This window comes from Sceloporus occidentalis, unplaced genomic scaffold, assembly GCF_023333645.1.
Source record: "Sceloporus occidentalis isolate IW3139 unplaced genomic scaffold, rSceOcc1.0.p SCAF_74, whole genome shotgun sequence".
Taxonomy (NCBI): Eukaryota; Metazoa; Chordata; class Lepidosauria; order Squamata; family Phrynosomatidae; genus Sceloporus; species Sceloporus occidentalis.
The window spans coordinates 4520338-4533051 of NW_028317054.1; positions in this window are offsets into that span (position 1 = coordinate 4520338).

Sequence of the window (12714 nt, forward strand, 5' to 3'; positions counted from 1 at the left end):
CTGTGTGCATGTTTGCATAGACTACCTGTCTCCTCCATAATTGGGTCATACAGGAAATGTCTGAAAAGAGGGGTTGGGTGAACCACTTTCTGGGAGGTACAAGGAATTCTGGGATGACTAGTTAGGGGCTGCAATAGAAAGAAGAGTCTGAGTAAGAGAGAAAGGAGCAGTCTGAGAAAAGGAGAGTCTGAGAGAAAGAAGAGTCGGAGAAAGAAGAGTAAGAGAGAAAGAAGAGGGAGAAAAGAGAGTCTGAGAAAGGAGAGCGCAGCAAACAGAAATGTCCTGGGTCAGGAGACTCAGAACGAAGCTGCGCAAGATGGCGTTCGGGAGAAGCCTGTGAGCTGAGAGAGGTTTCCCAAGAATGTGCTTAAGTATCCCTTTTGTTTTGTATTATTATCAAATGTTTTCTGTATGTTATATGTTTTATAACCTGTAACAGTAGCCTAGTTCAATATCAATATACATTTTTCTATGCGCTTGTATTTGTGCTTTATTCGTCACACATTCCCTAAAAGAATAACCCTGTAAGAGGGTCATAATTTCTTACATATTGGCGAGCCAGCCAGGAGGGATTTAGTGTGATTTATGAGTATATTTATAAGTGTATATATTGTGTGTTGAATTGGGATAGTGTTCGGGTTTTGCATATACAAATTTCAGTGAATTCTGCTTTGTTAATGATGGAGGGTTTATTGAAAAAGGTTGCTAGGGCCACAAACCCCGATGGTATTATTCAGTATATAGTAGGAACCTCAGATCCATGGTTCCAAGCTCAGGAGTATGTGGCCAAGGCAATTTATGAAAAGAAATTATCCAAATCAAAGGGGAAAACTGTTCTGGATTTTGCTGCCCGTTGGATAGCGGAGCAGTACAAATCAATGAAAGAGCAAAAAGAACTTTTGGAAGCAAAAGTTGTAAGTTTGAACATTGAACTTGAAAAGTATAAGATTTTTGCACAGAATGCTGCAGCTTTATGTGTAAGCAACCAGCAGACTTTGCAGGAAAATGAGGAATTGCGTAGTGCAAATGAGCGGCTTACTCAGAGGCTGAGGGATGCAGAGGGGGAGATTAGGACCCTGGCAACTTGCAGTAAGAGGGAGGCTGATCGTGTGCATTGCACAGCTAATGGTAACACCTTAAATGTACAGCTACAGAAAAGAAATGATGTTGTGGCTGCAGTCAAAGTGTTAAAAAATGATGATGTGAATGAAATAGATGGGCAAGGTTTAGATGAGAAGCACAATAATGCTAATCATAAAGTCATCCGAAATCACAGCAAAATGATTGCAAAGCCTGTGTCTGTATTAAGCCCATCGCTTCAGAGACAGTTATATCAAACGAGGCTCCAAAACAATCAAGGACCCATAGGTAAAAGGGAAGCCTTTAAATGTTTTGCTTGTGGTAAAGTAGGACATTTTGCCAGAAATTGCCACTCTCGCTCTGCCAAAGAACACCATGTTCAGGAAAGACCCATGGTTGATAGCTGGAGGCAGGGAGATAAGAATTGTTTTAATTATACTAGGTGGGGATCTCAGGGAAGAGGTAATGGTGTTAGAAAAGACTACATGAAGCCCTGGGTTCCCTACCATGTTATTAAGGCACAGAAAGAAAGAGTAGAAAAAGAGAAAAATGAGCTACAGTGTAAAGTAACGGTGTATATGAAGGAACTGGACATTGTAAAGACAGAAGTGTCCAGAATAAAAGAAATGCTAGGAAACAAAAAGATAGCTAAATCAGAAGAAAACTAGTGTGCTCTTCTAGATTTGTTGTTGTAACATTCTATTTGTTGTTGATGCTAATCTATTTGTTTAAAGTTTTGTTTTTCAGACAAAGAGACGATACTAAATGAAAAAGGAAAAAAGAAAGGAGACAAACCTGTGAGGAGATCGGGACATTAACACGTGTGATTTCTTGCAGGAAATTCAAAATATTAATAGAGGACCTTAATATCTATTTTTATTTTTCTTAAGGATAAGCCTCTAAATTTGTTCAGTACAGTCAGGTGGGCAAAATTTCAAATGATTTTTGTTTTATTAGTTTAGGACGCCTGCACTGCCAGCTACAGATACCTTAATTTTTGTTTGTTGCTGGATTAAATACATTTAAAATCATAGATTAGGTGAATTGTTGCCAATATGGGGTTTATGTTTTGATCACAGTGGAGAGATGTGATTATGTAACATTATTGTTGGTCTTCAGCAGTATATATTTTTGCTGCTCTAGATTTTTGTTTTGTTTTAATTTTTGGTTACAAACAAAATATAGCCTCAATCTGATTTTTATTCATATTTCTGAATGGCAACAGACTTTTTATATTTTATTTTATATAGATTGCATTCTGCCAAGACATTGTGAATGTAATGGTAACATTCAATCTCCTTTTTGTTCTCTCTCCATCTTCATAGAGATTGTTTAAAATTAACATTCTCAAAGTGGATGCTGAAGATACCACATGGTTACTGTTGTTGTGAGGAAGTCTTAGTATTTTAGTATCTGTTATGTACTGTATGTACTGTATGTTTTGTGTATTTTATGTGTTTACAATGTTTTAGATCTGTAAAGCCAGATATTAATGCTGAGACAAGAAGGATAAGAGAACCACTAGTAATTTGGGCAAGATAACAATACACACTTTCTGTGTAGATTATCTTTTAATTTCCAGAAGCCATGGGCGAATTAACAAATTATCAAACACCTTCAAGGGCTGAAGCACAAACCCACTCCAGTTATACAGGTTTCAGTAAACGTGCGCAAACACCTTCACGAGTATCACCTCTACACGCATTCAATAAACAGAGTTTCTCTCTGGTGTGGTCTCTTCAATACACTGTGTAAGTGAACAGCAAAGGGAATGCTGTTGGTGTGAAAATACACCAGATGTCACGGTGGGCAGAGGTCAGAGGCCTAGAACAAGGCATGCAATTCGAGGGTTAAAGGAAGCTATGGTGGGAGCAGTGTTGGTGGCACAGGTACCTGAGAGTGATGGGAGTGAACACAAATGGTTGCAGTGATGCCAAGTCTGAGAGGGTAATGGAAGGTTAAAGATATGGCTGAAGGAATTCAAACTATTAGTGAAAAATGATAACTGTGAGTGCCTCTATGATTTGGATAAAATATGCCTTACAGTACCCTAAATTTTAAATATCTGTGGTAGTCAGGTCACTCGTGTCTCAGTGAAAACATACAATCTTTCAAACCACACGTGGTAAATGTACTCATTTATTTATTTGAGAGGGCTCATTTTCTATGTGAGTCATTCGCCCTCTAGGTGGGGACTGTAAGAAATGAAGGGTGCCTTTAAAATGGGACATTACATTTATTGCATAATGTTTTGGGGACGATTTGGGTTTCTATAAGGTGAGATATCTGGTTTTACAATGTAAGGTAATTTGCATAGTAATGCATTACAAAGGGTTTGGAACAAAGGCTCCAACAGAGGTGGGATACCCCACAGGGGGTCAGACAACTGAAGCCGATGTATATTAACATAACTGTGTGCATGTTTGCATAGACTACCTGTCTCCTCCATAATTGGGTCATACAGGAAATGTCTGAAAAGAGGGGTTGGGTGAACCACTTTCTGGGAGGTACAAGGAATTCTGGGATGACTAGTTAGGGGCTGCAATAGAAAGAAGAGTCTGAGTAAGAGAGAAAGGAGCAGTCTGAGAAAAGGAGAGTCTGAGAGAAAGAAGAGTCGGAGAAAGAAGAGTAAGAGAGAAAGAAGAGGGAGAAAAGAGAGTCTGAGAAAGGAGAGCGCAGCAAACAGAAATGTCCTGGGTCAGGAGACTCAGAACGAAGCTGCGCAAGATGGCGTTCGGGAGAAGCCTGTGAGCTGAGAGAGGTTTCCCAAGAATGTGCTTAAGTATCCCTTTTGTTTTGTATTATTATCAAATGTTTTCTGTATGTTATATGTTTTATAACCTGTAACAGTAGCCTAGTTCAATATCAATATACATTTTTCTATGCGCTTGTATTTGTGCTTTATTCGTCACACATTCCCTAAAAGAATAACCCTGTAAGAGGGTCATAATTTCTTACACAGGGCGCCACACTCCAGGGGGCGCCGCCCCGCGGTCCGCCGCCGCTGGGTCCGCTGCCGCCCCCTCTGTACCTAAATTAAAACATCGGGGGGGTTTTTTGTTTTGTTTTTTTTTACTTTATTTAACATCCTCCATGTTAAATAAAAAATGTTTAACTTTATTTAACATGGAGGATGTTAAATAAAGTTAAAACAAACAAAAAAACCCCCAATGTTTTCATTTATGTCCAGGGCAGGGGCGCCGAGCGGTCGCTTGTGAAGTTTTCAGCAACTGCTCGGCGACCCTCACTCTCCGTGACTCCATCGCGGTACTGTGTTTCATGCTCAGCGCCAGAATATTCCAGCGCTCAGCTGTGAAGCACGCACCACGGGAAGACGGACGCCTCCCGCTCCCACCGCAGGACTCAACAAGGTAAGGGGAAGGGGCAGAGGAGGGGGCAGTGAGAATGGGCAGAGGTGGTAGATAGTGATACAGGGGGATAGATAGTGAGAAAGGGGAGTTTTGTTACAAGTTTTTACTCCTTTCTTTTTTTGGGATGGGGGGGGCGCCAGAGGAGTAGTCCGCACAGGGCGCCAGAACACCCAAGGCCGGCTCTGGCAGTATGAATGCCCAAACCTTTTCTAAAAATATTTAATTATGTACATTTTGCATCATTAACATTTTTTGGGCCAGGAACTCACAAGGGGCATGTCACACAAAGACAGGTTTTTGCCTTTAGTCTTTGTGTTGTTTTTGTGAAACCTTCAGATGACCTTCTAAAGGCTATTTGTTTAACATACCTGATAGAAAAAAAGCAAGCACCTAAATATTATTGCTTTGTACAAGTGAATTCAATGTACGTTGTGCATATCCGGTCTTCAGCTATCTCAGCTTTTTACTATATGTCAGGGCAAGCTCTTCAGGTAGGGAGGGTAGCTATTGGCATTTGATGTGAGTAGTTTTGCTTTAATCAGCAATAAAGCCTAGAACAAATATAGGTTCCTGCACATTGGAGATGCCACCCTTTAAAATTTCAGTGCCTGTGTCAACTAGTCACAGACTTCATCATGTGCATAGATGGAGTGAGAACATTCATATATTGTCCAAAATAGGCCGACTGCCAACTGTGATCAAATTTTCTTTGATATATTTCCCCCTCCAACCCTTTTCTCATTTCCTGTTAAAGTCAAAATCATAACCTACAACTACCCTTAGGCTGTAACTAATTTTATCTAGCAAGGCTGCCTACAATAAACAGCAAATCAAGGCAGTGCTACTATCTATGGTTTTATTATCTACGGTTATCTACAACATTAATGTATTAGGTAAACATGGGTGTGTTAATGTTCTTAACATGTAATACATAAAGCAGTGCATTACATTTCCTCAAGGCATGTAGACTTTTTCCACTATTCATCTCGTATGTAAATCTCATATCTCATGTAAAATCTTGCACCACTTTCCTTCTTCTGCAATACATAAAAATGGAGATTCTAGTTTATGGAAAATGGTATTTTTGTAAAGTAAAATTACATTTTGAATGTTGTTTGCCAAATATGCGTTGGCTGCTTTATTGCTGCTCTCATTAAATGGATTTGCCATAAGTAGCAATAATAAATGGGAGACACAAAAGGGCACTGTCCAACAAGGATTTACCTTGTGTTTGATGGCTAGTTAAGGCCTTAATGACATGATGCTGTGGTGCCTTCACTCATAGAAAGGACATGATGGAATAGGTTGAAATACCATGGGTAGGGAAGACAAATATGTGATGAGAAGATCTCCTGCTGTGCACAACACAGACTATGGAGCACAACTATGGACCCCAGGTAAGTTTACAGGGGTAGCATTGGGTGGAAGACATTACTGTAAATGTGGAGGCCCAGCCCTTTTGATAAACTATTGTAAATGAGAGTTGTGGATTGAGAGGTCTATTCACTAAACTGCTTGTTACTTGGAAATAAGTAAATGGGGTCAGTAGAGGACACCAACATTTTTCCCCATTAAAATAATGCTAAATAGTCATGTTAAGTTCTAAGTGTATTAATTAAGCGTGAGGCTTTTTTATAGACTCAGCCTATTCCATTTACAGTGGCCCCAAAATAGAAAAAAGTAATAAACATACTGTAAAGCCTAACATTTTACAAATAATGAAATAATCCAAAATTATACTCTTTACATGCAGTATTTATTATGATACTGCTGAATCTAGCCAAGCTGTTTTCAGGTACTTCCATAAAAAATATTTCAGGACATAACTGTACATCTTGACTTGATGCAGGGGCATCTTCCTGATGCTGCACAGGAGATCATTCATTTGAAATTCTGTCCCAACATTTATTATTAACGATCATAACATATATAATTTTGTAAATAATGGAGGGTTTTGATTGACTTTTAGAACAAAAAAAAACACTTAGTCACACAACTACATAAACATGAATGAGTAATTAACAAATTAATGAAGGACCTAATTTAGATATGCACACTAAACCCACCGGGTTGTTTTTTTTGGTGGGGAGATCAGAGAACTATCTTGTAACTGGCACATTGAGGAGAAGCACACTAGATTAGCATGAATGCACAAGGGAAAAAGAGTAGCCTTCCATCAGGACAATACAATAACTTTATAAGGCTCAAAAAGATGAAGATTAAATCTATTATGTCATAATGGAATTACTAGTTGTGCTACAATGTTGCAATTCTACTCTTTGAGCATATGGTTCAGCCTAGAACAACAGGTCATCAAAGTTCACCTGAGTTTTAGATTGCTGATTTATAAACTTGTACTTTATAATCACATTGTACAGATTTAATATGGTCAATATGGTTTACCAAGTTTTAATATTGTACATGTTAAAAAACAAGCATTCAAAAAGTTAATAATTAAACTAAATCGATCTCTATATTTTATTGAGGTAAGAAAATTATGTGGACCTATTCCAAAGTTGTTCACTGTTTAACGCAGCTTCAGAGTCAGAAACTGGGAAACATTTGACTTTAGTAACAGAGTAAAATCTCTGAGGATCCCATGACCAAATATATTAGGACTTGCCGCTTCTTGTTTTCTGTTCTTTCCTTCTCTATCCATATTTCACATATGGTGAGTAGAGGGAGATCAGAGCACTCTGTGTCTAGATGCAAGGAACTGGAAGGTCATTGCTGCTTTGCCATTCTACTTAAATGTTGAGCCTAATGTGATGTGTGGCCAGAGACCAAACCAGATATCAGAGATGAGCAATATATACAAGCGATTGAGTCAAACATCAACAATCGTTAAGATGATATCTATTGGTCTGCCGAGATTGTAAGACAATCAGTAAAAAAAACAAAGACAAAATACATGTTAACTTAGGTTTAATGGAATGCCCAGTGACAAAAAACAAAACTTATGAAGTAAACATTGCTGTTCTGAGGCAATCCTAATGTTATTACTAAGTCACCTTAGATAAGGAAGAGGCTGAGTGGGTGGAAAGATTTTAAAGAGAGAAAAGTGGCTATTGATGAACTTATTATAGATGTCAAAGATCATTCTTTCCTTGTGTTCCTGCGTGGTTCCAGATTCTCAATGACTGGAGGCCATGGCATGGGAATACCACAATGGTCATTTTGTTAGACTATCAAGGAATGTGAACAGTAGCTCTAGGGAGTCTCAGTATTGCAAGCAAGCTTTGTTTGTGCACTGTATAAAATCTTATTTAATTAAGCTGCAATTTCAAAGTCTATGTTTGTGGGGAAGAGAGTGCCTGTAGTACCGATCCAAACTTCTTAAAAAAAAGGGGAATGCAACGGGGTCATGTAACACATGCAGTGTGCAGGCAGCCAATAAAGCTTAATGGGACGCTTAATGTCATCTAATGAATAAAAGCATTGATGGACAGCCTGTACTAGTTTCATGGACTACATCTAAATAAAAAATGAAATTCTATAAGATAAATATCCTTAAAAAGTATATACAAATTAGTCTGTAAGGAACTATTACCTTTAGTAGGTATAATTAATTACTTTGTTGTCATTGCACAAGCTGTAAGAATCAAAGTCTAGTGTTACTGAGCTAATAAGGACTACACAATTGTTAACACTGAATGGTAAAGAGTAGATAATGTTTTACAGTAAATGTTTTTATGGCGATTAACTCACGAGTTTCAAAGGTTTGCATAGCTTACACTTTAACTTTAGCCCTTTGTTGCCACCATTGCATCAGCTTCCTGTCAAGCTTTGTTGTGCCGTGGTCATTAAAATACTAGGAAACTGAATCAAATCAGTAACACCTAAAAACAAACCATACTAACCATTAAGATTAATCTCTGTCTTTTCTACATAGTAAAAAAAAAGGAAAGTTTCCAGGACCTAAGTACTGTTAGGGACCCCTCATCCTGCCACAAGTTCAAAGTGGTGGAGGGATTGGAGGTTATTTAGGCCAAAATAAGTGAACCAGAAGTCACAATTATTTTTTTTTTAAATCATTTTACTTTTTCAGTTTTCAAGTCAATAAAGATCAAGATGCACTTATACAATAGGTTAAAATGGGCAATATATGCGGCAATAAAAACTGTACTCTAAGCCTACAGTTTGATATACTGTAGTGTACACATTTCATAAACCTTCGTTTAACACAGAACACATCTCATATGGTATAATATAGAAGGTAACTCTATACTATATACTGTATATATATATATATCCAGAGAAAACAAAATAGCATCAAGATAATGAAAATAATCATCTAGGGTATAACAAAAAATAACAATGATATATGTTAAAGCCTTTGTCCTTAAAGGTTTTTAAGTCTCTAAATAAGGGCTCTCAGCCACTAGCTCTGATATTATATGACGTTACTTACATTTGCCAAAGCACTCTACATGTACTTTATCATAAGTGCTTACTTGTTTTATGTTGGTGATTATCTCTCTGACTTCTGTGGGGTTTAGGGCTTGTCTTCATGGAAGGGCAATTGTAATCTTAGTTGCTAACAATATATATATCCTATCAGTTAGAAAATTTTCTTATCGATGTGGTCTGGTAGTAATCCTATCTCTGGTTTAGAAGCAACTTGGATTTTAGATAACTAAATTATCAAATTGGTCACTGACTTCCAGAGAGGTCGAATCTTCAAGCATGGACAAAATATGCGTACAAGTGTTTTCTTTTGACCACCTTCCTATCCAGAGTATTTTGGAAATTATAGAAAAAATAGACATGGAGTCTATCTGGAGTATGGTTTAACGTTAAGAGTATTTGGTTATCTAACTCTAGTTAAACTCTGGTTTAAAAGACCTTTGATCATTTGTATATGGAATCCACCCAATCTTCCTAAACAACTGTCATTTGTATCTCTTTTTTCCCATGCAACCATATAAGGAGAGCTTCTTCATCCTTTGTGAAATTAACTACAACAGGGGAATATAACTTGTGAAATACAAGGAACCTGCGTACAAAGTTCCTAAACCACCGCAGGTTATTATAGGAAGATATGAATTCTGGGACAAACAACAGTGTTTATATAAATAATGAAAAAAAACTAAACCAATACATTAGGATATTAGTTTGAAGTGTCTTGGAATAGGTCCCCTAAGGTCTTGAACCCAAATGCCAATGGGGAAGAGAAACATTAGGTGTGAGGTGTCTCAGCTCTTTGTACTGAGTTATATGGTAACCTTGGGAGTGGCTCTGAAGTGGCTAATACAGGCTTAGATATACATGCTTAGCAGTCCAAAAAATGTCATCTATACTGGCTAGAAAAATCATAGAATTTTATAAATCAACCCATCAGATTGTTTCCTGTCTACTATGTTAAAAAACTATTTGATCAAGGACAGTGGACTAGTAATCTACCACCCTATTGTGTTGCCTCAAAAGAGTAAACTAATGAATGTTAGTTTGAAATTGAATTTACACGAGTGTAGGGATTTTAAAGGGGATTGTTTTGAAAATATAAGTGAATTTTCAGGAAGGTCCTAATTTTAAAAGTCGGCAATCATGCCATTCCAAGAAAGTTTGAAGTTAGACCATGTCTGTCGATTTTGTATAATAGAATTACATTTTTCAAGTATATTAAATTATGTTAAATCTACAGTGTATTTAAGCAATTTTACATGCCTCAGTCTGTTCTAAAAAAAGAGTTTGCGGTCCTTCTTCCTCATGCAAAGATTTGCCCAAGGGCTATTGGTACTACATGTCACCATACTTCACTTTTAACCTACAAGAAGCATTTATAGTGAGGGAAACCAATGTCAATTTTACATATTTGTATGCATTTTTGCCTTCTGAATTATATTTATAATATACTTAATGGAAAATAAAAAATGTCAAACAGTATAACCACTCCGTGCGAAATATATATATTAGACACTTCAAACTTATCTCAGCTTTTGTAGCAAAATCAGTTCTCCTTGACTAAGGATCAGAATCTCATAAGCAAAAACAGAATAAAGTACATATTGTAGTATGGTCTGTATAAAAATTGGCATTTATTAAGAAAATATGTATTGCACTCACTCTGCTCACAATATCCCTTCCCCTTTGATCACGTCTCAGTTTATGTATCAAATATGAGATGTCACACTACACCAGTCTTGCTTCATTTAAAAACAATGGGTCACCCAGGTCCCTACTCCTAAGTCCTTCAAGCCATCTCAGTATAGAGCAAACAGTACTAGAATTCGGAATAGAATGTCCCTGATGCTCTCCCACAACATGTTTCATCTTGTGTCTACTTTATATTTTGCATAGAATGTTTTTACTGTTGGACATTATTTACTGAGCATATTTTTAACGCACATTTTCACTTTTCCATTTTGTATATTTTTCTCCTATTTGAGGGGCACTAGTGAAGCTTGTGCTGCTTTTCTACATGGGCGCAGTGTTTTATATTTTTTATATTAACTCCCCTGTTTTATATTTAAAATATACATACAAACATACAATTTTGATTAGTTTCACCTTTTTGAAATGTAACTAGCTCTATTTGCCTGGTTGTTACATCGAACACCAGGTTTGTGTAATGCCAACCTACTGTAACAGCCCATCCTTCTGAGTACAGTGCCTCTCCAGGTCAGGATCTACAGATAGTAGTAGTTCTTTTGGAACAATTTATTAATAAGAACCATTTTTATTACTCCAGGATTAACCTTTTCTCTTCTAATTTCACATGTTCTGCTGACTGCTTAAAAAGTATAATTTTACTTCTGAATCTTTTGGACTTAGTATACATGGCCCACTAGTTTTGTTTAGTTTACATCACAATTTCTATGAAATATTAGGCACCCCTGCCCCACACTCCAGTTTGAGAGCAGAAATAGAAACTCGTTTAACTCCAGAACAGCTCAGTAAGCTCAGCTTTTACTGTCTGGCTCATGAAATCATAAACCACAATGGAGCACAGCTAGGCAAAAACAATAAACAAATCTCAACCAACACATCAACAATGTAAAGAGAAATACTCTAACATGCTCCTAGCCATCTTTGCATACATTTAAATGCGTGATTTTGCTATGAGACCTACCAGATTTTAACCGTGTTTCCATGTAACCCTGAGAGAGAGAGTTAGAGTTCAGTACTGAGTGCAATGCAAAGAGAGATCCAGAAACCTGTGTAGGTAACAAGCAGGCTGGAATCACTGATGGAGAACACAGTATGCCAGGGGTTAATGCGGAAAGGATGGTCAGACACAGCTGTCGCACAAGCCAGCGGATGGTACACAGCGCAGGTAGTCAGACAAGCCAGCTACAGTACGTAGGTAGGGTAATACAGGAACAGAATCACTAGGCAGAAGAGTAGGCAGGGTAGCCAAGGGTCAATATCAGAAAACACAAATTTCTAATTCCAAACACAGAATACCAGGACCACAACAGGGTGCCTCCGCTGAGAAGTTCTGAATTTTAAATCTGGCGCCCAGCAAGCCCCGCCTCCCGCAGCCACCCCTGTACCAATTCTTTGAACATAAAAAGGCGCTGTTCTGAGCAATTCAAATGTTTAAAAAAATTAAATGAAATACAGACTACCTGTTAAATGCCTATATTAGATCCCAAGATAAAGAAAACAAAAAGTAATTAGCAATATATGCACCTCAATAAAACATATACTGAGTGACAAACTGCTGGAGTGTAATTAGTATAAAATAAATATCCTAATTGATTGATCATGCAAGAATTTTGATTTTTCAGATCATATTCATATATATATTATTATCAAACTCTTTAGCTCATGCTTGAACTAGTTAATAGGTGATGTAACCAGACTGTTTACAGAAGTAAATGATATGTAAAGCAGCTAACAATGTATATTTATCTAACTAGTAATTGTCTCAGTCATTATATGTTTGCTTGTGGGTTTTCAACTTCAGATGCCACCTTGGTATATATCTAATTTTCCACATGATCCAAAATATTTGTTGGCACAAGTTAGATGCTTTTATTCAAGATGTAATTAAAATGCAGATTAACTGTACATAAGAAGGTATTTTTGAAGGTGTGGTTTTTCCCATATTTTTTTTAACTTTGCAAAGTGAAGGAATGGCTCGGCAACCCTCAATTATGTTTCTGAAAGCCGCACCTCAAAAAGTTATACAAACAAAAAAAGAAATCCAGCTGGCATTATCCTCCTATAGCAATCATTTACCTCCCTCATTGAGGTAAGCTTTATCCTTGTAGCACTGTTTCAGATGTTTGAAACCAGCTTGAACATGTTTTTGTGT